The following is a 22,724-nucleotide window of genomic DNA, read 5'->3' as shown; positions in this document are numbered from 1 at the left end:
TTTACCGAATCGGTAAAATTCCGAATTGGTATTTTTACCGATTCTGTAAAATTCCGAATCTGTATTTTTACTGATTCAGTAAAGTACAGAATCAGTATTTTTACCGATTCGGTAACTTCTAGATGTAGGTGGGACTCTTCTGAGTCCCAAAAGCCTTTCAGATTCGGTATTTTACCACCCAATCCAATTGGGTGGTAAAATACCGAATCCAGGTGTGCATGCACATATGTGCATGCACACCTATGCCATGTGACAGACAGACATGCCCTTAGGGCATGTCTGTGTGCCACATGGCACACATGCCTGTATTTGGGGTGCTAGAGGGTGTCAAAGTGACACCCCCTGCACCCTTGCTGGAATCGGTATTTACCGATTCTGTAAATACCGATTCGGTAATGCCCATTGATTCCTATGGGCTTCAATGCCCATAGGAATCAATGGGCATTACCGAATCGGTAAATACCGAATCTTAATGATTCAGTATTTACCGATTCTGTCATACCTACACCCCCCCCCCCTCTATTTTACCACTTCTTAAATACCGAATCGGTAAAATTCGGTATTTAAGAAGTGGTAAAATGAAATTACCTACATCTAGGCCCTAGTGCCCTAATCTAAAATACAGAAAACAAAACAAGACAATCAATTATGGCCTGCACAATTGAAGCTAAGGACAGAAAAAGTAAAACACGAAAATTGTTAAATACAGGTTGTACATTCGGACTCCATTATATTTCCATCGATATTTTGCTACTACAGTATCTGTACTTCAACATCGATGTCAGAGTCTTGAATTATACCAGGAATGGCGTTGACGCGTTTCGGTGGGTTCTAATGGTAATAACCACCTTTATCAAGACTTGCTGTTTATCTGTCACTGTAAGGGGGTCAGTGAGATCTCCCTATAATAAATATATATACAATTAGAAAAATACGTGAGGTCTAATATGAGTACTTATAGTTAGATCAATGTAAACATAAGCTAATAACGCTAGCCCCATTATAAAGTCAGTAATGTTCTAGCTATAGAGACAAAAAACCTGAATAGCGACATTTTTCTTGGGTTCACAGTCTGTTACGTTTTCCCTCTCCTCCGTTACTAGAAGTTTATACATGTAGTATACTAACTTCATACTTTTAGAGAGAAGACAAAAGAAAAACAACAACAAAGTTGGAATTAGTGAATGGGGACAATGGAAACCAATCTCAAGGCATACTCCTAAGACTTCCAGCAATGTAAGGTTCAAACTCTAACAATTGCATTTTCTTCATAGAACATACCTCACTCCCAATTGGTTATCTAAAATCTACCCAGATACTCGTCATAGATGTACGTTCTTATGGTAAGATTAGTAATACAAGCTCATGCCTCCAACTCTCTCACCCCATGCAGGACCTGTATGTATGTATGTATGTATGTATATATGTATGTGTGTTCTTATATAGCGCTCGACTTACCCTAGAGCATCTCGGCGCTTGCCTTGGGAACCCGTCCTGGCTTTTTCCTGTAAGATAACCCGTACTGGGCATCCCCAAGGTGAAAGCCAGGCATCCTGCCGCAGGGGGGGGCGTTGTGGAGATTAAGCAAGCTAATGCCCAGAGTTGCAGAGTGTAAGCCCGTGATTAGAGTGGGCACCGAAGCGAGAATTATCGAGTCCGTGGACAATTGGGCTCAAGACCCTGCCGCATCGGGAATTGAACCCTGGTCCCGGGTCTGACCTCTGCTTCAGGGTATGCCTCCTCTAACCAGTGAGCCACACTTCTCCACAACCTCTGCAACAATTCTTTAGGAACAAAGGGCCAGATGTAGGTGGCCAAATACCGGTCCAGTGACGGCCGACTGTGACACACATACATGCCCGTAGGGCATGTATGTGTGCCACATGGCACAGGTGTACATGCACAGATGTGCATGTACACTGGAATTCGTTATTTACCTCAAAATATTATTTCGTGGTAAATAACAAATTCTTAAGGACCTGTGGCACTGTTTTCAGTGTCACCTACATCTAGATTTACCGATTCGGTATTTTACCGAATCGGTACATTTACCGAATCTGTACAATTCAAGCCCTCTACATCTAAAACTCCAAATACCGGTCGCTAACGGCCGAAATCGGCCGTCAACGGGCCGGTATTTGGCCACCTACATGGTGGCCCATAGGAATCAATGGCAATTACCGAATTGGTAAATACCGATTCAGTAATTACCGAATCTTAACAATTCGTTAATTGTTACCGAATATTTATCTACATGGCATTTACCGATTTGTAAATACCGAATCGGTAAAATTCGGTATTTACGAATCGGTAAATGCCATTTACCTACATCTGGCCCTTAATCACCGCCATTAACAGAAACTTCAATCGTACCCGGCAGACCTCGCCAAACACCTACCAATCTTATGCAAAAAACAAACGCTAACCAGATAACCCGTCATCAACCCAGAAGAACCCACCACTACCCCCATGAAGTCCATCTACTCCGACCACAGTGGACTCCTTCCTCCGCAGCGCCTACTCCAGAGGACTGCAACCCATCAGCACCATGCCCACACCCCCTCTAATGCCTTCAAATCTTCTGCGACCTTCCCAGATGCTTGTCAACACGCAACTGTCCTCCTGTTGTTGGAGAAACCCTCCATGGACCCTTAACTCCTTCCATGCGCGGCGAATTTTCCCGCTGTGCGGGCGGTTTTATAAGTGGGCGGGATTTGGACGGCTCCCCGTCATCCTCCCTACACGCCCGCGGTGATGTATGACGGCCAGGGGCCGTCATGAGCATGCAAGGGCTTAATCGCTCACCATCAACAGACAGATCTCTCTGCTAGCATTCCTGGCCAAGGTCTTTGAGAAAATCATCAAGATACCTTACTGAACACCCCAGCGACCACCACCCTCCTCGACACCACCCAGTCAGACCCAACCACAGCATGGACACTGCCTTCATTGCTACCATGGGTGACATCCGTATAACTCTGGATGGAGGAGACACACCTGCCCTCCTCCGCATGGACCACTCCACAGCATTTCACACAGTCTCCCTCCCCATCATCATACAATGCCTACACAACATTGGAATCCAGGTACACATACTCTGATGAATCAGTTTCTTCCTGATGGACCCAATCAGTACTCCTGACACTGTACAGTTCAGATGCCTGTAACCTCATCTGCTGAGTTCTGCAATGATCCTCCCTGGGCCCGGCTCTCTTCAATGAATATTTGATCACTCTACCCATTATCATCCACTATCACAACATCAACATTCTCTACTATGCAAATGACACATAACTCATTCTCTGTCTCACGGACAAGACACTGTGTATCTGGATCAAGATAAATGCCTGCATTACTGAAATCGCCCACTTGATCAAGGTCAATTGTCTGAAACTGAACACCATTAATACTAAAATAGTGATCTTCAGGAAGAGCACTTGACCGTGGGACTCCAGCTTGTTGCCAACAGAACTAGGACCAACACCCACTCCCACCACCCACACCAAGAGCCTCTGGTATGTCATGGACAGCAAATTCGACATGACCACCCAAGTTAATGCCATCACCGCCTCATGCTTCCATACCCCAAAGATGCTGAGAAAGAATTGCAAAGAGCTTCCAATCAGCACCCTGAAAACCATCAGGCACACCTTTGTCACAAGCAAGCTGGACTACAAGAACACCCTCTATGCAGGAATAAACACGAACTGCAGACCATTCAGAACTCAGCAGCCAGATTCACTCTCAACCTCCCACACTGCACTCTCATAACCCCACACCTGAAGGAGCTTCATTGGTTCCCCATACACAAATGAGCACAATTAAAACTTTTCACAGACACTTTCAAGGCGCTACATAACATTGGCCAAGCATACCTCAACAATCGCAACTGCTTTTACAAACCTTCCAAACACCTCTGCTTGCCTGGACACTTACTTGCATACACCTTATGCATATGGAAAACCAGATCCAGCAGTTGAACCTTCTCCTACATAGCTTCTAAAGTGTGGAACGACCAGCCGCAACACACAAGCTTCTCTTCTCCACTCCTTTAATTACACAAGAAGCTGAAGAGCTGACTTTTCAAGTACTCCCACTGGGCCCTAGGTTTGACTTGATTCACAACTGGCTCAAAGGCCAGGATGCCCTACCGGGTGATGAAGTGCTCTACAAATCTGCATAACATCCCTAATGATTTCCAATTATTCGTGGAAGACTGAGAACGGGCTGGGTAGAACTGGGGCCCTGAAACACGAAATATGCATACTGGGCCTAATACCTCAACCCAGAAATAAACTAGGTGACAGATGTTTAGACGTAAAAAGAGCACTTGATGGACTGAATGTTGAACAATGTCAAACATTCACACCCAGTATAGAGATCTGGGTCTAAATCCATAGTTTTTTTTGTTTTTGCTCACCATTGCGTTCCAGTTTGGAACTAGACATATGCAAATCAGTCTTGACCATACTCCCCATGGGAACAGAACAGCCCAAACTGCCAGGCCAGGTCCTCGCTGGACCAGAAAGAAGCATCCTGCGACTGGTTTCAGGGTATCACCACTCATCAGCCAGCTAGCTTGACTGCAGTGACATTATAAGCACAGGATCCAAGTCTGGGCATACCCACCCCACTAGGGGTGACAAATACAAAAAGAATAATTTATAGACGGAATACTGATCAATGTCTAACATTCACCACCAGTACAGAGATCTGGGCCTAAATTCATTGTTTTTTTGCTCACCGCGCCATTTCTGTTTGGACCCAGACATATGTAAATCAGTCTTAACCCTGCTCCCCATGGGAACAGTCCCGCCCAAATTGCCAGTGCTGGTTCTCCTTGGATCAGGAACAAGAATCCTGGGACCGGTTTCGGGGTATCACCTATTATCACCCGGGCTAGCGTGACTCCAGTGGGATGGGGAGCACAGGGCCCACGTCTGGATATACCCATCCCAATCGGAGTGACAAATGCAGAAAGAACAATTGATGGACAGAATGCTGAACAATGTCAAACATTCATCCCCAGTCACAGAGATCTGGGTCTAAGTCCATAGTTTTATTTCCTACCCAGAAATATGCAAATCAGTCTTGACCCTACCGCCCATGGGAACAGTCCAGCCCGAACTGCTTGACCAGGTCCTCCCTAGTCTGGAAACAAGCATCCTAGGACTGGTTTCGGGCTATCACTCCTCATTAACCTGGCTAGCTTGACTCCAGTGGCTTGGTGAGCGTGGGACCCACGTCTGGGTCCAAACTGGATTGGCATTTAGACATGGCACTGCTACTTGTCAAAGGCGGTTTAGGAATGGTCTGGAAGTTTACTAGGGCTCCAATGTTCAAACAATTGGTCAGCTTGGGAAGAAACTGAATGTTGTTTAAGAATTTAATGACGTAAAACCACCATGAACACACTGTGTGGGACTTAATACAACACTCTCATCCCAACACAAGGATAACACCCTGAATGTACAGTAGATCTTATTCCAGTCTGAACAGGGGCCACATGGGGTAATAGCATCTCACTCGAGGAAAGCTTTGCTGCTCCATAAACCACATGTACACAAGCATGATAACAATGTTATGCAGAAACATACATATTGGAATCGACCTCACCCACCCACCTAGGTTGAAACATTAAAGTTTAGGAATATCCTAGTACAATCTTTAATTTTCTGGTTTCAAAAAGACAGAAGTTATTTTGCAATGAGCTCGGACTGAGTTCTATTGGTGTCGTGTTGAATACCGGTTATAAATGTATGTGCTATCAGTGTGTTCCATCACAAGTGAAAAATAATTTTAAAAACTTTTTGAAAACAAATTGCTGGCTATTGCATCATTTGCTTCACCCCGTGTCATCTTTTTATTTTGTTTGTATTTTCGGGTGTTATTTCTATGCCAGCGTTTTTTTTAGGAGAAAAGGAGGAATACTGTGTCCTGGGTGATTGTTTATTGGTAAAGTGCTATAATCAGCAGTGTCTTATTATCCTTTCTCCCTTATCCATCCGATGTCTATGACCACTTACACTTCAAAGGGCTCTCCCCCAGCACGCACAAAGGAACCTGGCACTAGCCTTTTTTCAGCCCAGAAGTCTTGGAGCCTTGACATGGGAAGGGCAGAAGTTTCCAGAACCAGATGTGGGGCCAGTAAAGGGAATACCCAACCCCCATCCCCCACTTCAAAAGCTGGCATCAGGTATAAATATTGGACCCTCAGAACAATTATCAATATGCTCAAGGACCTGTGAACATTATGTTACAGTTTCCCGGAGGACCAGCCTGATGCTTGAGGACTGCTTTGACCTCCAGAGGGCTGCCCTGCAGCTTGAGGGCTGCACTACTCTCTGAGAAGGAAGACTGGACCTTGCTCCCTTCATCCCTTGTACCCGAGTGACTCCAAGGGTCAGTTAGCCGACCTGAAGTCTGAGCTAGAGGCCCAACAAGCTCCAGAGACCTCCCTGTAACTACCCAGCTGGCCTGCCTATGGAGTGAGTTCCTGATCTTCCGAGCTGCCCACTACGCCATGAATCCTTGGCTGGCATCAGCTCCTCCAGTAAAGAAAGGTGATATCCTGAAGTTTTGGGCCCTTTTCGACTGCCAATGGGCCCATTTACGACAACCACCAACGAAAAGCTCCAGTGAACTACTCTCCACATTACAGCGACGACCAGCAACACGAGATCAGCACTTCGCCCTACAGCAACAAAAGCACGCAGTGACCACCAACACGAATCTCCAGCAATAACCTCCCGTGATGCATGACCAGATCTTCATGCTCCCTCGACGATCATCCGTGATGCAAGGCCTGCCATTTGTGCTACAGCAATGACCATCCGTGACGCCCTGCCTGCTCCTCACCGCCTCCTCCACCGTGAATGTAACAGATCGAGACAGCCTTTTATAAGGTGACTTTCACTGGGATTAAGAGGGTTCCTATATCAAATGTGGTTGACCTGAAACTGTGACTTTCCCTCAGTCTAGCACGAGCTGATGACTCCAAGTTGCACTTTCTGATTTTAGACGCTATCTACCTAAAACTTTGAAATTGCATATCTCCGGTGCTACTGATTGCATTTGTGCCATTCCGGCAACATTTGATTTATTAAAATGTACTCTACTTTTCTGAATTGGTTTTGGGTTTTGCTTGTGTTGTGCATTCACTATTTGTGTGCTGCATAAATACTTTACACTTTGCCTCCAAGTTAAACTGGACTGCTTTGTGCCAGCTACTGGAGGCTTAGCAAAGGTTAATTTAGGGACTTTTGTGGGTCACCCTGACAAGGACTGTGGTTGTTGCCTGAGTGGGGCTTTCACCGCCCTCAACCAATAACCCAATTTCTTACACTGAGAAGCTCAGCTTTCCACTAGCACCTCTCTTACCCTGCAAAGTGCCACGCAATCACAGTGGGATGTGATTGCCTGGAGCTTCCAACTAGACACCATGATGTTCTTTATAGGGGAAGGCGCCCCTTGAGCAAGTACCTGCGCCCCCCTCCCCAAGGCCCTTGGTATTTTCGGTCTTTCTGCCACCCCTAACGCCAGGGGGCAGATGGGAGAGTTTACCAACTAAGTGGAGGGTAGAAAGGAGCAACCCACCAGCTGATTATTATTTCTGCTCGATTCGCTAAAGGTAAATACATAAAGATGTCTTTGCAATTTGTATTTATCTTATAACGTTTGCTGTACTCTAAAGACAGAGGTCAAATGTAAGGCTATGTCTTGTGGCAGATTTTTGCTTACTCTTATATCTTAGAACATGGAGATCAGAATTTACTTTTCGTTCTAGAACTGCAAAGTGAGAGGAGTTTTTAAAGTGAACTATGTGACTATCTTGCTTGGGTACATGGAGTGTGAAAGGAAATCTTGAAATTATGTAATTTGTTTTCTAACACACAACACATGTTAATATCTGTAAATGAAATGAACACATATTTCAGAATGCATCAGCAGTTATGAAAGCAAAAAAAGAAACACTCTTTTATAATTCTGATTAGGGTTTATGTGAATGATTAATATTCACTGAAAGCAGATTTCCACAAATCATCATATGTGTGCTATGTAGTTTTATCAGAAGATTTAGTGGCCATTCCAATGGAAAATGTGCTAGCTGTAAATGACTGCCCTACTGCACAAAGCTTTGGGAATATATTTTTGGCAGCGTGTTTTAAAATGCAGCACCAGCTATATATTACACCGTTAACACTCTCCTGCTGAATGCATTTGCTGCACTTTGTGTGAAGTTAAGTTTTTTTTTTCAATCATTATAACACTTCAGTGATGTAACATTGATGTCAGCTCCCACACTCTGAGAAGTATTCCAGTGCCATTAGTGCAAAGCTGCTGAACTATGTCCTGAAGTTCAGTTTTAAAACAAGTCCTTGCAAGTATTCCCTATCAAGACTCCAGTTGAACCTTCCAGTATTTTTAAAGCTGTGTTTTTTACTTCACAAAGCAATTTGAACAGAGAATAAACTCACTTTACATAATCCTACACAATCATCCCACTTGTGTATGACTTTCACTCAAATTGAGAAATATGGATGTGGCCTGATGGCCAGAGCTGCCAACTTTGAATCTGGGGAACCAGGTTTGAATCCCAGTGTTGGCTCTGGGCAAATCACTTAATATCTGGCATATAAAAAATGATGAAACCAATTTTATGTAATCTGGTGCTTATGTAAAGCGCTCTAATGCCCTTGGGCAGTGTTCGCGCTATAGTTGAAATATACTCATACACACATACTTCTTTTATGCATTCCAGGTTGGTTTGGATGGTATTTTACCAATTCAGAGCAGGAATACTGTGCCTGGATTGGTAAAAGGCTTTGTAATTTTTCAGCCCAGTGTGGATTGCGCTAGCTAATCCTATGCCAAAGACTTTGCTGCAAAGGACGTTGCCGTTTTTCTAGCTGAGCATGGATGGCACTATGCTAATCCTATGCTTAAAAAATCTGTTAGAAAAACAGACATTTGAGGGGAGCAGTGTTAGAGTGGGGGTGAGAGTGTAAATGTGTGTGTGCCTGAGGCATCTGTTCACTAAAACCACAAGGCTTCTGAAAAAATCTTGGTGTTGATACCAGTGATTTTAACAAATATTAACCCGTTCCGTGCTCGCGTCCGCCGTTGGCACTACCTGCCCAGTGCTGCGCACGACAGTTGGGCGACGCAGCCCAGCCCACTCTTTAGAACTCCCACACTGCGGCAAAATTTGTGCTGCGGTTAAGGAGTTAAAAACCTCTTCTGTCGCAGAGTATGGGGTATGGCCTCATATCCATTTTTGTGTTTAAATGGGGTCCAGAGGTGCCACGACCGAAATCAGCTGGAATTGCATTACAGCATGTACATCTTGGTGGTCTCTCCGGGTAGCCCCTGTGTTGGCCTTGCGGTATCAGGTAAGCTTTATACATATATGTATAGTAAAATTGTGTTCGCTTAAACCTGGCATTGCTAGACACCTCACGTACCTGAGTTAGGGCCCTCCCCCATTCAGTGTCTGCGAGCGGTGCCAACAAATCCACATTTCAAGCAGAGTGCTGTAGAACTAAGCTAACCTTTCTATTGGATTGCAGGGCAGCCTTCAACTGAGATATAACACTCTTTGTGGGCCCAGGGTCCAGTATCACCTGCAATATCCAGGATTCTTCCTGCTGCTCACGAGAACGTCGTCCAGATGTCCCGGGCAGTGCGCCAAATACTGACATACTGTAGAAATTGCTTCTCATCTAAACCAAAATGTGTACCTACTTCTTCCATGGACATGAAGATTCCATCAAGTAGAGCCCCTGGTCAACCACCTCGAGACATCAACGGAATCCCGTATATGCACAAAAGGGCATAACCATCGGATTGGAAGGAGCCTGGCACAGGGTGCATGACGTATCACCTATTTGGGGGAAAATGGGGTCCCCGCCGGAAGTGCACGACCACACATAAGTAATCTTGGTAAATCAGCCAGCTCAGCTGTGCCCAAGAGGAGTTTCTTTTCCAAGTTGCAGCCTTCCTTACACCACAAGGTGTAGTATTACAATAGGTTAGCCAGATAGAACAGTTGAAGGTCCGGAAGACCAAGACCTCCCTTACTGGGGTCTAAGTTAAGGATCTCAAGGTGAACTTTGCTTCTCTTAACTGCCCAAACAAGTTTTACCAGCAGGCTATCAATAAGCAAGGGCAGTAATGCGCAAAAGGAATTCTGCAGGGTGTTTTAATAGTAGGGCAATAAGACCATTCTCCTTGTGTTTGCATTGTTGGCAGGGTATGCCCAGATGTGGCTCCCTTGCTCACTTTGCCACTGGATTCAAACTAGCCTGGCTGATGATGGCTGATTAGCCAGGAACCGTTCCCAGGATGCTTGTTTCCGGTCCAGGGAAGACCTGGCTTGGCAGTTTGGGCTGGACTGTTCCCATGAGGCACAGGGTCAGACTGATTTACATGTGGCTGGGTCCGAACTGGGGGTGGCGAAGTGAGATAAAGAACAATGACGGATTCAACCCAGATCTGTGACTGGGGGCGAGTTTCTGAAAAGTTTCAGCACTCCGTCCATCATCTCCTTGTGTTTGCTCCATCTTACACAATGCCACCTTGCCCATAACCGACAGTGGCGGGGTAGACCAGAATTGCATTGAGGCAGTGAGTCTGGCCATCACTCTGCAGACATTCAAATCATATTGCTGTTGTTGATCATAAATAAGCAGCATTCCCAAATATGAAAAGCTCACTGTTTCCAATAGCAATCCTACTGGGGGAGTTCAGTAGTGATAATGGCTGCCAACGCCGCCAAGGGAAACAGTACTGTATTTTGTTGGGTGAAGCAGGGCCCTGAGATGTCTCCAAACTGTGCCGTCAGACAAAGGAGGCGCAGCACTGATTGTTCCGGATCCACTGCGTAGTTTAACGCATCATCAGCGTACAGAGACACAATATGCACTGTATCACCCAGACGCTTGCCTCCAGTCAGGCATCTCCACCCTAAGGTAAACTGCAGGGGGCTCCATAGCAAGAGCAAAAAGGAGTGGTGACAGCGGGCAACTCAGACGGGTACCTCTCTCAATGCAGAATGCCTCCAAGACTGTGTCAGGTTTACGCACTCTTGCAGTTGGGTTTATATATAAGAGCCTTGCTGTGAAATACGCATACAGCTGACCAGAGACACGATTGGAGTACAACGTGGACGTTTATTTAGATAAAGGTAAACATGTACAAACAGCGACCTCAGCCACAGCAATGGCCCCGGCAGGTGACACTTCGCCCTCTCACCGGCGCTTCACTTAGGAAACTAGCTGCTACATGCAAATTTGGGGGTGCTAGTGAGGAAAGGATCAGGGACCAGTTCGTATTAGCATGCAGAATGGAACGGGTACGGGAGGAATTGTGGCTCAAAGATGACCCACCCCTAAGAGAGGTCCTAATAATAGCCAAGCAGGTAGAGCACATGCTACAGTGCGTCAGTGAAATAAAACAGGACAATGGGGAGAGGAGGAGTGATGATAAACCCAAAGTAAGCGAGATTGTGTCTGAGTTGGAGGCAGTGTCTATGATCAAGGGCCAGAAGATAGCGAACAAAGAACGGAAAGAGGACAAACCGGGGTGGTCATTCAAAGGCGCCTGTTACAGGTGCGGGAAGCAAGGGCACATGGCCAATGATAAAGAGTGCCCTGCCCTCAGGTTCACATGCAACAAGTGTGGGAAGAGGGGCCATTTCAGGCAGTATTGCAAAAGTGGACAGGGTTTCAGTAGACAGGGTAAGGACAGGACTAACGAAGTTTGTGATGAAATAGTTGTGCAAGTGGAGGAAGGCGTGGTCAGCAGCCCCAAAGACACTATAAAAGTAAAAGACACCGAAGTGGAAGCACTGTTCGATTCCTGCTCAAGGATCACCATTATCAATGCGAAAGAGTTTTCACATGTATCCAAGGGGAAGATAATCTTGAAGAGAATGGATGTGAGGCCCGGGGGTTATGCAGGCTGCCCCATCTCAATGAAAGGATACTTTTGGGACGTAATCGAATACAAAGGCAGAACAACAAGGTCAAAAGTGTTTGTGTCCACTGTCGGTGATAACATCTTGGGCTGGCAAGCACAGAAGGAGTTGGGGGTATACCTGAATCCTAACAGCAATCCCCAAATCTGTATACAAGAGATACGTGTGCGGGAAGAGAGTCTTGTGACTGAGTACAAGGAAGTGTTCAAGGAAGAGCTAGGATGTCTGAAGAATTACTGCCACAAGATTAAGTTAAAGGAAAACGCGAAGCCTGTAGTAGCCAAGGTCAGGAAGTTACCCATCGCCATCCAAGAAGCGGTGAAGACAGAACTCGAGAAATTGTGCAAGGCAGGAGTCATTGAACCGGTGGAAGCGACAGAATGGTTGGCACCCATCGTGGCCGCACAGAAAAAGGATGGGTCGGTTCGGCTGTGCATTGACCTTAGGGCTTTGAACAAGGATGTTGTGGTCGACCACTTCCCGCTACCCAATATCACCCAGATGGTGAGCATGCTGGAGGGTGCAAGAGTATTCTCCACATTTGACCTTACCTCAGCTTACTTTCAAATCAAGCTTCATGAAGAGTCGCAAGAACTCACAGCGTTTGTGACACCTATGGGCGCATACAAATTCAAGAGAATGCCGTTCGGGTTGGTCTCTGCGGCAGCCGTGTTCCAGAGGCTCATGGGAAACATCCTGAAAGAGATTCCTGGTGTTGTATGTTACCAGGATGACGTCCTAGTGTTTGCCAGAGACCATGAGGAGCATGATAAGAGACTGAGGCAAGTGCTGGCCAGGTTCAGGTCACAAGGACTGACGGTGAGGAGAGAAAGGTGCGTGTTTAGGTGTGCTGAACTGGATTTCTTGGGACACAAAGTGACGGCGGAAGGAATCCGTCCCAAGGCAGAGCTCCTGAACACCATTGTGAAACTGGCACCCCCGAAGAGCAAGGAAGAGGTCAGGTCCTTCATGGGGATGTTAGAGTTCTATGGGAAATTCATACAGAACCTTGCAGGGAGAACGCATGCCATCAGGCTGTTGCTAAAAAAAGAGACTGTGTTCAATTGGAATCAGGGGTGTCAGAGAGAGTTTGAGGACATGAGGAAAGTGCTTGCAGAAGCACCCAGCTTGAAATATTACATACCCAATCGCACGACAATAGTCACCACGGATGCAAGTGCCAAAGGGCTAGGTGCGGTGCTCACGCAAGCAAGTAATGACGGAGAAGAGACCATAGCCTTCGCCTCAAGATCCCTTCAGAAGTCAGAAAACAACTACTCCGTGATCGAAAAGGAAGCCTTGGCAGTATACTGGGCATTGAGCAAATTCAGGGACTTCCTGTGGGGCACGACTTTCATCCTTCGTACCGATCACAAGCCATTGGTAGAGGTTTTCAGCAAGAAGGGGCTGGATGCTATTTCCAGTAGGATCAGGCGTTGGGTTGTTGGTCTCCAAGAGTACACCTTCAATGTCGAGTACGTCCCTGGAATTCGGAATCTGGCAGCAGATTGCCTGTCGAGGCTGGTGGATGAAAGTGATGAGAATGAAGCGCCTGGCAAAATTGAAGATGATTTGGAAGACCACCACATGGAAAAGGTTTGTGCCATCCAGAGAGCGATTGGTGAGGAAACCTGGAAGTGTGCTCTGAAGGATGACGAGGTCCTGGATGTGGTGTACAGGAGAGTAAAGGACGGATGGAAACATGAAGATAAACGTGTGGAGGCACTGCGGCCATTCTGGGCTGTTAAGGATGAGTTGTCCGTGGTCGATGGATGTCTGTTCAGGGGAACGTGGTTGGTACCTCCGGTGACGGTGAGGGAGAACCTTATTGACATGGCTCACAATGGCCACCTGGGCATCACGAAGACCAAACAAAGGCTAAGAGAAGATTATTGGTGGCCGAGCATGGACCTTGCGATTGAAAGGAAGGTGAGAGACTGCATACCGTGCAGCATCAGCGACAAAGTACTTAGGCAGATGACACCCCCAATGGTGTGCAGATCACCGCCATCAGGACCCTGGGAAGAGTTAGCAGTGGACATCGTTGGCCATTGACAGGAGAGGTGCGCACGCCGTATATTCTGGTGCTCATGGATCTGTACTCCAGGTGGCCAGAGGTGAAGTTGGTGAGCGAAATCACAACTAAGATCGTCATTGAGTTCCTTCAAGGGCTGTTTGAAAGGGAAGGATTACCCAGCAGTCTACTCACGGACAATGGGGTGCAACTGTGTTAGAAGGAGATGGAGGAGTTCCTTGGAGAGAGAGGAATCACTCATAAGCGTTGTGCCCTATATCACCCAGAGACTAATGGCATGGTAGAGCATTTTAACAAGACCCTCAAGGAGAGTATCCAGTTGGCCAAGGCAAGCGGCATGAATTGGAAGGATGAATTATGGAGGCGCATAGAAGCGTATAGGTTCACCCCGCACCAGACAACGGGAGTCACTCCATTCGAAATGCTCCGAGGGAGAGTACCCAACACCAGACTATCACCAGGGTGGATGGGGTGGCATAAAGGGTGGTCAGACCACTCCAAAGAAGCAAAAGGACTAGAAGGCAGAAAGAAGCTGTGGAGGGGAGGAAAGAAAGATTCGACAGGCTCAACTCTACACGAGAGGCCGGGTTCAAAGTAGGGGATGACATCAAGATCAGGACACCCACTGGCAGGGCAAGTTGGTCAGGGTATAGTAGGCCCACCAAGATCACAAAATTGTTCAGGAATGCTGTAAAGACCCAAGAAGGGAAGATTTGGAATCCATTGTGCTGTGCACGCGTGGGTTCGTATCCCATCCTCGTCGCCAGTGTGAAATACGCACACAGCTGACCAGAGACACGATGGGAGTACAACGTGGACGTTTATTTAGATAAAGGTAAACCTGTACAAACAGCGACCTCAGCCACAGCAATGGCCCCGGCAGGTGACACTTCGCCCTCTCACCGGCGCTTCACATAGAACGCTGGTCGCGGTGACATTCCATGTGATGTCACCGCGAGCCGCTCTATTGACTGGTGTGCTGCCGGGGGGGAATTGAGAAGTGGAAGATACCACACTTGCCCATGACAGAAGCCTGTCACCCAGGCCCATACGACGGAGCACCTCTCACAAGTATGTCCAGGATAAGGTGTTGAAGGCTTTCTTTATGTCTACTGCTATCAATGCAGCGCACACTTCCGTGCCTCGGGTCGCATGCAGCACGTGGGAAAGATGTCTTAAGTTCATATGAACAGCCCTGGCTGGCATAAAACCGCATTGGTCATCCAGGACCAAGTGCGTTATCACCTGGCTCAATGGCAGGGCCAGCACTTTAGCCATTGACTTGGCATTGAGCATAAAAAGGCGTTTCTATGTTCCTGGGTAAGCGAGATTCCTGCCCAGCTTAATGAGCACAATAATAAGAGCTTTGCACATCTGGGAAGGCAGCAAACTTGTCCCTGAGCCTTGCGCAAACCTTCTAGAAGAGCAGGGAGCAAAGACTCATAATCATTTTGGTAAGAGACTTCCTTCTAGCCAGACCCTGAGGGTTTCCTGCAGTTCTTCTAGCACAACATCCACACTGGGACCCTCCGCTTGAACTTCCGTAAGTTGGGGAAGACAATGCCATCTAAGAAACACCTCACCCTGGAGACATCTGTCAGAACAGGGGCTCAATAAACCATCCGCAAATGGTCACAAAGTGCCATATTAATGGCCACCTGTGCAGCAATGATTACCGATTTTACCGATTTTTGCATTTGGGATGAATAATCCCAAATGCAAAAATTGCGCTCGCAAAGAGCCAGATTCTCAGAATCTGGCCCTTTGCGAGCGCAATTAAGGTTCATGAATCTGGCTGATAGTGTCCAGATGTCGAGCAATTGCAATCTAGACGTCGGCCTGGCTTTCATGCAATCAATGTTTTGAGGGTTGCCATCATGGTTGGCAACAGTGATAATGGCCAAGATGGCAACAGCAGACGCAATAGTGGGGGTTGTAGTAGATGCGATAGTGGCATTTTTGGCGCTAACAACTCACACCATTAAAAGAAGCCTTCCACAGTAAAAAAAATAATCAAACAAGATACAAATAACGATGCCTTTCTGTTTGCAATGTAGCGGTGAGAGAAACAAATGACTGAGTGATTATTCCGTGTATTTTTCAGATGTAAAATATTGACTTATTTACTGCAATGCAAGTATTCCAAAGGAGGCGGATTGATACCCCAAAAAGCCAATAGATGAGGTGAAAGAGTAGGTGGAGCTCAGTATCACTAGACGAATATTGTAAAAAAAACTGATCAAAATACATCTTCCTGACTTGTGTGCTCCACAGGCAGATCTAAAACATCACTTGAAAGTAACATAATGAATTAAGTGACAATTGCATATATATTTTGGTAAACTAAGATAGTAAAATAAGATTGATAAACACAAATAATTATAATGTGAATGACGAATAAAGAAATTAAAATAACTCCCAAAATCTAACAAACATTCTCGTTAGCCAGACTATAACTTGAAAAATTGCTGAACGCCTTCCAACAATTAATGCCTGCGCTAGCCCCGAGGACTGGGACAAACCAACTCTCGCTCAACAACTGCCCATGAGACTACATATTCGCTTCACTACGAACGTCTGGAAACTTTGCCAAGAAACTACTATCTGTACTCTATTATCGCCCGAAGACTGAATATCTGCCCTCACTCCCAATGCCTCTTGCCTGAGTTGCCTATCTGGAAATAGGCCAGGTGGCATAGAGCCAATGCTCAGAAACCTATATGATGTGGTCATTGGTCTTGCAGGAGTGATGTGTATCCACCACTTACTCACTTCCGGGTACCACCAACCATGCAGTACCATAAAGCAATCAAACCGCGAGGGAAAGGTGAATGGGAATGATAGAACACATCTGATGTGCTCTGTGCTCAACTTGAACTAGGGGTTTGCAACACTCATTTGTGGGCACCTGTAGCTTATTTGACCTCATCAGACTTTGACCCACAGCAATAGAGAGAGACAAACACTAGAGGAGGAAAGAAGGTGGAAGTGAAAGTCACGAAAACATGACAAAGGAAGAAAGCAGGATTGAACAAGTGTTGACAAAGCCAATAGGCTTATGCAAGAGCTATTGGCTTTACCAATGTGTTTTAGCCCTGTTGTACACCAGCGTGGCTGCTGCTCAGCATGGATAAAAGTTAGTGACATAGAGGAGAGTTATGTGGAGTGTTGTAGAGTGGAACTGCAAAGAGTGGAGTAGAGTATGGTAGAGTGGAGTGGCAGAGAGTGTCCTGTATTGGAGTGGCATAGTGTGGAGTCAGAAAGAGTGTCATGGAGTAGAATGGACTGGTGTAGAGTGCATTAGCATAGAGTGGTGCAGAGTATAGTGGCATAGAGTGCAGTGGCAGTGAGTGTGGTGGTATTGAATTCAGAGGCATACAATTCAGGATCGTAGAAAGCAGTGGCATATAGTGGAGTGATACATAGTAGAGTGCATTGGTGCTGAGTGCAGTGGCGCAGAGTAGAGTTGTGCAGAGTAGAATTGCGCAAAGTGGAGTGGGGTAGAGTGGCGCAGAGTAGGGTGGTGTAGAGTGGAGTGGCGTGGAGTGGCGCAGAGTGGAGTTGCAAAGAGTAGAGTGGTGTAGAGCGCAGTTAAGTGAAGGGTAGAGTTGAGCAGCATAGAATGCAGTGGGGTTGAGTGGTGCAAAATGGAGTAGCAAAGGGTGGTGTAGAGTATAGTGTGGTCAAGTGCAGTGGCACAGAGTGCAGTGGGGTAGAGTAGCATAGAGGGGAGTAGTGCGGAGTAGAGCATCATACAGCAGTGACGTAGAGTACAGTGATGCAGAGTAGAGTGCAGTGGCAGACAGTGCAGTAACAGAGTGCATTTTTTGAAGTGTATTGGCGCAGTGTGCAGTTGTTAAGAGTAGGGTGTCGTGGAGTGCAGCAGCATAGAGTGGAGTAGCCCAGAGTGGAGTATATTGGCGTAGAGTGCCGTTGACTAGATTGTTTCAGAATAGAATGTAGTGGCATAGAGTGGAATGGTGCAGTGTAGAGTGGAGTGGTGCACTGTGGAGTGGCGTAGAGTGGCATAGAGTGTAATGGCATTGAGTAAAGTGGTGTAAAGTGCAGTGGCATACAGTTAAGTGGTGCAGAGTAGATTATAGTGGCGTAGAGTGGATTGGCGTAGCGTGCAGGGGTATAGAGTTGAGTTTTACAGAGTAAAGTGCTTTAGAGTGCAGTGGCATAGAGTGGAGTATTGCAGAGTGGCGTAGAGTGCAGTAGCATAGATTGGAGTTCTGCAGAGTAGATTGGTGTGGGCTAGACTGAAGTGGTGTAGAGTGCAGTGGCGAAGAGTGCAGTGGTGTAGAGTAGAGTGGCGAGGAGTGCTTTGGTGTACAGCAGAGTGGCGAAGAGCACATTGGGGTACAGTAGAGCGGCACAGGGTAGCATAGAGAGGCATAGCATGAAGTGGCATAAGGTGCAGTGGCGTAGAGTGGAATGGTGCAGTGGCATGGAGTGGTGTAAAGTGGATTGGTACAGAGTAGAGTGTAGTGGTGTGAAGTTGTGCAAAGTAGAGTGCAGTGGTGTGAAGTTGTGCAAAGTAGAGTGAATGGGCGTAGAGCAGATTATGCATGGTATGGTAGCGCACTGCCACTACAGGCGACATATTTTCAATTGAAATGGCCATTACATTTGCAGAGCATATAGTTTTATTAATAAAACTATACAGTGCACAAACGAAAATGTGGGGAAATTGCATCACCTAGTGTAATGGTTTGTTTTGATCATATTAAAGTAGTTGTTTCCAACACACTTCAGAAATAACAAAAAATGTGCTTCATTTGTGTTCCTAATTCTGATGTATTCTAAAATACTCACACATTTCATTTAAATGTTGTCATGTGCTAGAAAGAACGTCTCACCTACCCCCAGTATCCAGCAAGATTGTCACATAAATCCTCTCACTTTGAAGTCAGAGAAAGAAAAGTAAACAAGTGCCTTCAGAAGACAGCGCCTGACATTTGACCTCGGTCTTTGAATGCAAAGCAAATGTGGCAAGATGAAAACAATAGTTAAGGGCCTAGTTAAAGGAAAGGGAGTTTGTGGAAGAATACAGTTGCTTTAGGTAACAGGAGGGATGAACTGAACCTGGAGAGCCTAAATCAAATATAGCCAGCAAATAGAAAGCCAGAAAATGTGAGTTACAAACCACACACCCAATGGTAATTAACGAGGGGAATGGATTCCTAGGTCAACCTTCTGAAAGTCCCCAAGATGTCTTTACCAAACCAGACAGCTGTGCAGTCTGGTGGGCTACGAGCTAAAAAAAAGAATCCAAACCAGTGAAATAAAGAGTCAGGACTGAGGTGGAATCAAGACTACACAGTTTTGAGATTTAAGGTTTTTTATACTTAATAGCGCAAGCCACCAGCTTCTGAGTAAAATTTTGGCCCATGCACTTATTCTTTTAAGCTCGAGGCATGTATGAGGGGGGACTCGCCACAATGGGCAACTCGCTTTGTAAAATTCATCACAGAAATTAACTCCTCGATTCAATCACCCGAGCAAGCTTGAATTTTAACCCCCCTAAGTGACATTCCCTTGGCTTTTCTGCTTTTCTGCTTTTCTGATTCCCTTTACCCAATCCATCAATGTTATTGTCTTTTTTAACAGACTTGAATACTTCTTTTCTACTTAAAATGTCATTTTCTGAGAGCGCGCGACGCGGCAGCAAAGATGGCCGCTCCTCCGTGAGCTCCGTAACCTCGGCGGCGCTCCGTGCACGAAGGTACCACTTTAGGTCGGCGTTTCCTTCCGCAAAAGGCCGATTTGGACGTCGGAAGTCCTCCTGTGCCCAACGATATGCTTGTGGCTCTCAGAGCTCCTTCCTACACGGCACAATGAGGCAAAAATTGACTTTTCCGAAAACGGCCGCCATTTTGGTTTTTTTCTTTTCACCTCTGCAATTCTACTGGCATTTTTAAAAGAACCATCTCAGTTTTAATGACGTTTTTCTTCAGAAAGGTCTGCCTCAACTGTTGGCCACACTACTGTGGGACTGTTGCTCTCTAAGTTCTCTTTTTCACAGAATTACATGTGAAGGAGTAGATTTCTACGACAATGGCCGCCATTTTGTCTTTTTAAAGGCGAAGGACGAATTAATTTTTTTTCCATTCTCATTGATATGGACTAGTGCCCTTCTTGCTTTGCTTCATTGTGCTTAAACCTTTGCACGTTCTGTTTTTTCTTAATCCAACGGCCTGTATGCTGCTTAAGCTTTTCCTAACTTCTTGTGGTGTTCCTCCTCAATAGACTTTCAGTATAATATTTGAACCTGCTACTTCTACGGCTTTGTATGAGCTCCTGCTTGCTCTACGCATTTACTGCCTTTTTTGGTTGTTTTTCTGAACTTCCTGTGGTGGCCTCCTTGTATCTCTTTTTTGCTGGTGCATTTGTGTGAGCTGCCTGCTCACTCCCTTATATTGAGCCCCTTGCTCACACACAATGGAACCCACGCAGAATTCTAAGGCTTCCTCTGCGGCAGCTGCAGCGTGCAAAGACTCTACATCTTCTGGCAAGCGCCTAAAAAAAGACCCTCCTTCACCTTCCAAGTCTCCACCTCCTGTGACGCTTGAGGACATTATGGAGGAACTTCGTCATATTCGCCCCTTCATGGCGGATACCACCACAACTCTTCAGAGACTTGATGAGAAATGGTCTACTCTAGACAAAAGAGTAACTGATGTCGAACAACAGATAAGTGATGTCCGGGATGTTGCCGCCAAGGTCGTCAGTCTCACCAAAGAAGTTGAAATGCTCAAAAAAACCTCTGAGGATTTGGAAAATCGAAATAGGCGCAACAACCTACGTATTTATGGTGTTCCAGAAAATTCGGAGGGGTCGGATATCATCCACTTTCTGAAGTCTCAAGTACTGCCTATCACTGGTATCCCTAAGCCTCTGGACGTTAATATTCAGAGGGCGCACCGTCTTGGCTCTAAAAATTCTTCTGCTTCCTCAAAACCCAGGGGCATTATTGCATACTTTCTCCTCTACTCAGACTTAATGACTATTCTTCATTCGGCTAAGCAGCATAAGCAGCTAGTGTGGTCTGGTCACAAGTTATTTTTCACTCAGGATGTATCGAAGTTGACTGCTGCTCGTCGCAAGGAATTTTTGGACTTAAGACCCACGCTACGTGCCATGAATTCAAGATATGGGCTCATCCATCCGTGTTTCTTCAAGGTCACATACAAAGAAAGGTCTTTTAGCATCGATGATCCAGCAGATCTACGGAAGTTCATCAATACTCATAAGGAGGATACCATGGAACATAGTGGCTCTTAATGTTTAATTGTCTCTATCTTTTTGTCCTGTAAATTTCTGCAGCACCTTTTCGTGTTCTGATATGTGTTGTTGTCTTCCTTTGTTTTTCAGAAATACATTCCAAGTGTTTAATCCTACTCCTCCTCCATTGTGTTGTCGCACCGTACGATTTTTTCTGTCACACTCCATTACACAGTCTTTCCTCATGGTTGTCTGGTAAGTCTCCTTCATTTGTATTACATTGTCAGGCTTAGTCTCCTTCTATTCATTTTCCTTTTCTTTTTCCTCTTATGTACTTTTTTTTTATGAGGCTTTGCCTTCGACTTTTCTTTCTGTAGTGGGGCCGTCTTTCCCTGTTGCTCCCGCTCTCACTTCATTGTCTGTTTTGCTCCTGATGTGTATGGCTAAAACCCCTCGTTTTTTTTGCCATCCTGTTTTTTTCCTCTTACCTTATGGGAGTTTCTGTCTCCCATTCCTCTTTCCTTTTTCTCCCCTTTTGCCTTCTTTTTCATCCTTTTTTCTCATTTAGCCTTTTTTGTACCCTCTTAGTGCTCACTTTTCTTACCACTCTTTTGGTGCTTTTTTTCATTGGAATGTTCTCTCCTTCTCTTTTTTATACTTACTCATTTTGGCTTTTCATGCATTTCTTTTTTTATTTTCTGCACTTTCTATCTTCTTTCTCTATCTTTCATCAGTTTCTTTCATATTTCTCTCGATTCTTTCTATTTTGGTTGAATGAAAGGTCTCAGAATAATTTCCTGGAATGTTAAAGGACTTCGTAATCCGATTAAAAAACAACGTGTCCTCTCTCATCTAGCGAGACTGAAATGTCAGATTGCTCTTTTGCAAGAAACGCATTTAACTTTGCAGAATTTATCCTCATTGCATAAACAATGGGTTGGAGCAGCTTTCTGTTCCCCAGCTGTTCATCACAAAAATGGTGTTATTCTCTTGTTTCACAAATCGTTAAATGTTCAAGTATTGCATGAATCTCAGGATTCTGATGGTAGATGGTTGTTTTTAGAATGTATGGTTAACAATGTTAAACTTTCCTTTTGCAATGTCTATGGTACGACTGGTGTCGATAATGCATTTTGGAATGATTTTTCCTCCCTTCTTTCCTCACACACCTCTGAAGACCTCATCTTGGGGGGGGGGGTTGTAATCAGCTCATGGACCCCTTTTTAGACAGAAAATCCAAAACTAGGTACATTCCCACTAAAATGCATAAGTCTTTTCATAAGGCAATCACATCCAGAGGCCTTATTGACTCCTGGAGAATATCTTACCCTGACTCTCTCGAATTCTTCCTTTTTTCACCGTTTCATGCCTCACATTCCCGTATTGACTACATATTTCTCACTCAACATGCATTTCAGTTCATGACTAATTCAGAAATTGGTTCTATTCTTATCTCTGATCATGCTCCTATTATTCTGGATATGG

Source organism: Lissotriton vulgaris, chromosome 3_2 (assembly GCF_964263255.1).
Source record: "Lissotriton vulgaris chromosome 3_2, aLisVul1.2, whole genome shotgun sequence".
Classification (NCBI taxonomy): domain Eukaryota; kingdom Metazoa; phylum Chordata; class Amphibia; order Caudata; family Salamandridae; genus Lissotriton; species Lissotriton vulgaris.
Note: the sequence above shows the minus strand (reverse complement) of the source record.